Source organism: Limulus polyphemus, unplaced genomic scaffold (genome assembly GCF_000517525.1).
Source record: "Limulus polyphemus unplaced genomic scaffold, Limulus_polyphemus-2.1.2 Scaffold2394, whole genome shotgun sequence".
Classification (NCBI taxonomy): domain Eukaryota; kingdom Metazoa; phylum Arthropoda; class Merostomata; order Xiphosura; family Limulidae; genus Limulus; species Limulus polyphemus.
In genome coordinates, this window is record NW_013668004.1 from 37,130 (window position 1) to 42,700 (window position 5,571).

Sequence of the window (5,571 nt, forward strand, 5' to 3'; positions counted from 1 at the left end):
ATAAGATACATATATTATTTAGCGAATCCTATAAGTAAGTACTGGGTGTTTTAGTTATTTTAGACTTCCATATACCTATTAATAATGAACATGAAAATAATAGCTTGTGATATGTGCATTACCCAGTAGTTAGTTTACAGAGTTTATTGATCGTAATAAAATATATATTTCTAAGTTGTTGTTTCCTTTATAACCCCCAACTATCCTCCCAGAGTTTAATTTTACTTCTTCACGATCACTTAATCCCACTTAATTTATACACCTCGAAGTGGCTTCCACCCTTGGAGTCGGTTTTACAACATCGGGAAACAAGCTCTTAGTTTAATGAAAATTTAACAGCCATGCAATGACTTTGGAAGTTATCTCATGAACACTTATGACTATGTGCGGCTATTCAGAGCGTTTTTCCTTCTTGTCAGCTGTCAGTTTTGTAGAAGAGTTTGTTATAACAGTGGTTATGGAGCTGAGTGGAGGGCAAATAACAAGCACCGTGTTCGACAACAACTGAAACAACGTGAATTATGGCTCACTTATAGCAGGTCTACAGTTCAACATAGTATAAGCGTCATTTCATATACTCTACTGGATGGCAAGCTAATCATTTTGATTTATATCTAAGCAAGCCATCTAGTGGTTAAACATATTCCAAAAAACAATTAACTAATTCCAACTTTATCCTTTAATTGCATACCCATTTTTTTAATATCTATATACTTACACAGAAAAATAAAAGTCATATATATATAAATCTATACTTATAAAAATAAAACATTTGTTTGTTTCTTTGACCGCAATGGTCTTTGAACCAACCTCAACCAAACTTGGTAGGATGATACATTGGAGCAAGACGTATGTCATAGGGTGGTTATACCCGGTCCCTATTTACCCTGAGCCACGCCCACCGCAAAAATATGTTTGTTTGGCTAATGACTCGACAGTCTTGGACCGACTCTTATTCCATTTTTTCTTTTCAGTTTTTTCTTGAACTTTTTTTTAGTTTCTCTTGGAAATTTCTGAGTTTTTCATTAAAATTGTCAAACATTCACATTTTTTTGCCAGAAAAAAAAATGGCAGCCAAACCATAAGGTCAGACCCTTATGGTGACTGGGCTACATCTGGAAACCCTTTGGTTTTCATATGGTTTATTCTATGTTGGATGTTTAACAATAGGATCACCAAGAAATCTCTATATTTTGGCCCAGGAATGAGAAAGAACATCTAATGTGGTCTATCAAGAATCATTCAGTATCAACAAACACTGAGGCTGTAGAGAAGGATTAGTAAAAATATTAAAGAAAAGCAAAGTGATTGTAACACCATTTCTGTAATGTAGAATATAGTAGGTGTGAATAAAGAAGGTGTGAAATAAAGTAGGTGGGAAATAAAACAGGAGATAGTAAAGTAAATGTGAAATATAACAGGTGTAAGTAAAGTAAGTGTGAAATATAACAGGTAAGAGTAAAGTAAATGTGAAATATAACAGGTGTAAGTAAAGTAAGTGTGAAATATAACAGGTGAGAGTAAAGTCAATGTGAAATATTAGTTGTAAAATAAACTATGTGTGTGTAATACATTATTCATATAAATACACCAAAAATATGCTCGTCCTTTCAGCCGTGGGGGCGTTATAATGTGACGGTCATTTTGACACTGTTTAGCGTTCGTAGGTAGTGTGATGTCATCGAAAATGGATCTCTTTTTGGGAATGGTCTACAACAACCCTTTCAGACTCAAAATGTTTTTATACTCGAACCTTACACATGTATTCAGGTCGGATGTTTAGTTTCCAAGACATAATATCCCTTCTACTTAATAGCATTAGAAAATAAAGAAATAGGAAACAAGATCGTCCAAAAAATGGACCTGTAACAAGTCGTACCTCAGCCTTGGTAAGCAAAGTGCAGCATATTGTAACATGTGGCAATTCATGAACACAAAGTTCAGACGGAAAAGCGATCCATGTGCTAAGAGCAATAGTAGACAATATAATCAGGGAGTCACGTGTACACAAGTTATTTTCAGGTCATACCCATTCAACTGTCGCGTAACTCAAACAGCTGGGACATGAAACAAGTATTCATGCTAGTCAATATGAAGACATGCCAGTTTATGGATTCTGTGATATCAGATTGTTTAAACGGGTACTGAGAAACTCATATAATACTCATATGGTAGATAGATTAAGGAAATTTTTCAGGTGGTGGTGGTGGTGTGCTTTAGACTTGGCAGCCTTACAACGTAGCCTTTTGCAATGAAAACTATGCTGCGGGGTTGTTGTCAAGAAACAGGACGTGACGACATTGACTATAACGACGTGGTGAGACTCCAAAATATTTTAATATAAAGTACTCAACCTCTGTTTTATTTGAATTAAGAAGAAAATTGTTTAAAGGTATAATAACAAACTCACTAAAGAAATCATAAAACACTAGAACTATAATGCAAACTGATTTAATACATTTTTCTTCCAGAAGTGTAATCACGGAGAAATCCATAGGCGCTGTGTCAGGCGGCTTAACTAATATATCTTTGTATGGAAAAGCATAAATACCTGTTTCATTCTTCAGCTATTTGACGTACGCGATGGCTAAACGGATATGTCGTGGAATCAATTTGTGTATGTGATTACTGTTGCTTTTCCAGACCGAAATCCTTCTTGATTATGTTGCGACTGTTGTTTGGGTAACGTGGACGGCTACTGCGACTGATCTTTATATTAGTGGATTCTCACCTGTTACAAGACGCCGCACTTTGCTTACCATGACTGGGGTACGACTTGTTGCAGGTCTCTTTCTGAATGATGTTGGTACCCCAAGTTATTTCATATTTTAAAAGGTATAACTCGTCTTAGAACTTCTAAATCTCACTACTTATATAACGTCACACAATGTCAAAATGCAGTTCTGATACATTCTTTTCCACCGCGTGTTTATATCGGCTGTAGTTTTCCTATGACTTGCTGATTTCCATATTTACAATCGTTTTAATATAACATACTCAACCTTGGTGTATAAAAGAGAAAACAATGCAGGTGGAGTACTCAGAAAATTTCAGCTTTACAAATCAGAAATACTTACACGTAAAGCTTCGATGCCTTAGAGGGACACCAAGAACATCAATAACATATCTCAATGCATAGAGAAAGATGAGCATATTGGACCTAAAAATAGAAAACGTCCCAGATTCCCGGTAATTAGCTTTCAAGCTCATAATACTATTTACACCTAGCGCATGAAAATAACATCATGGCCACACTGCTTTATCTCTCGCTTTAGGCCTACTTGCTTCCTGTTAAATAGTGCAGCACAATGACTATGGAATCCAAAAGCGGAAATAGCGATGTTTCGACACTGGCAAAATGAGAAAGAGATATTCTCTGGTCTTACATTTTTATTGATTTTTCTTTATAATATGTCTTCAATAGTTTTAAATTTATAACAAGTTTTTAGCTATTACTCAGTAAAAGGTGATTTCAGAAAGTGCTCAATGATTTATATTCTTATCTCATTAAACGGAAGTAACAGAAATAGAAAAAAAACGAACAGATTATTCTCTGCTATAAAATGTAAGTATTGGTTTTATGTATTTTATTTATCGCGTAAGTTTAAGGTAAATAATAATCGAGAAACAATAAGACCATTATAAATAATAAATTGTGTGGCCCTCTAGTGGTTCAGCGGAAAGTCTCAAGGCTTATAACGCTAAAAGCCGGATTTCAGCACTTGTGGTGGGCACAGCACGGATAGCCCATTTAGCATATTAATATCTGTGTGAAGACAGAATAAAAATAACTTGTTTCTCTTGTCTGAGAGATCTTAACAAATAATGTTTTATATAGTAATGTATTCAAAGTCGTTGTTCTTAAGTGAACATATCAAAAAAGTTAAAATGTTTTATTGTTCTATGAAATCATTTCCCACGCAATAATTATATAAAGTTTCAACACGTTAAACATCACAACCCTAAATGTCAAAGATCACAAATCTCTCAGAAATATAAACTTACGTGTTGAAACAATATATAAAGAATAATTCACTAAAAGCATATCCCAAGTCTTCAAACTGAAATCTTCCTTCAGCCTCTAAAATATTAATAGCCTACGGGATTTCAAGGATGTAGAGTATGTGCTGCATTATGTTTGTTTTTTGGAAACTTTTATATGTTTGAGTCACTTGAAACTTTTTTTATTTTGCAAACTACATTTTGTAAAATATTAAACGTGACGTATGCGTGGCAAGCATTTAAAGCTGTTACTTGTAAAAAAAAGGTTATAAAAGTATAAGATTAAAACAAAGAATTAGCAAACGATATTCTTGGTTCGGCTTCTTTTCTTTTTTGCTCACAAATTTACAAAAAAGTAGCTATTGTCTTTTTAAAAACATTATCATCGATATATGAATTTCTCCGGCCGGCACAGCGGTATGTCTGCGGACTTATACCGCTAGAAACCGGGTTTCGATACCCGTGGTGGGCAGAGCACAGATAAGCTTTTGTGTAGCTTTGTGCTTAATAACAAACAGCAACATGAATTTCTTCAAACTATCAACTCCTAGTACCTTATCTTCCTTTCAACCTATTTGCATATTTATATTCCACTTGTAATTAATTGGCGCTTATCTATACTATTATTCTGCTTGTTTGTATGTACGACCGTTAGCTTTCTGACCGAGAACCTGCTGCATAAGCAGGCGTAGTTAGAATGTTTCCCCAAGAAAAACAGCACATGCGCATTATTCACTCGACGACAAACAGAGCTGCAAAGCTCAGTCATCAAGTCGCTACAATTGCTGTATTAAATAAGAACAACAAAAGGGGAATGTAAATATAATTTACTAACCATTTTGTACAACAGAATATTAAAAACTTATCAAAGTTTTTAAAAAAGGTTTGACGTTAGGTCGTAGAATAACATTATAAGTTTATTTATGGATAGTATTAAGTACATTAAAGTTTAGTCCTAACTAAATTAAAGTAAAAAAAACGTAACACAGGTTAAAGTTAATAAGTATATATTAAATTATTGTAAACAATAGATATTTATTAACTTCGTGTAGTCAGTAAAGTAGAAATGATCATTAAACGAGTTTAAAAGGTAAAATTTGTAAGGTTTGAATTGTTACTGTTCTGAATTACTTTCCACCGCTACTATAGATATGATTAAAATATCTACTTACACAGTCCGGTATTATTTATTTCTTTTTAGTGTAAGAAAGATTCTGGCAAAAAGTATAAGTTATTTCAATAAATACGTTTTACTCATCACACAACGTATAACACACGTAACCCATGAAACACGGTTAGTTCACTAAGATGGAAACAACTTTTTGACAAAACATTTCCGGCCAAATTAGTATCTTTATCGTAACAGTACTTCTTTAAATATAACATTTCTAGCACAATACAAACGAATTGTAATCGTAGACAACGAAATGTGCAAATCTACTTGTATATGAGCCTTACTTTATAAAACTTTAATTTATTTTAGGCCTATGTTCGATAAAGAGATAAATTAACACGGTGTTCATTGTTTATTGGTTCAATAATCTTTCTTTATATAATAACTGGGTTGTT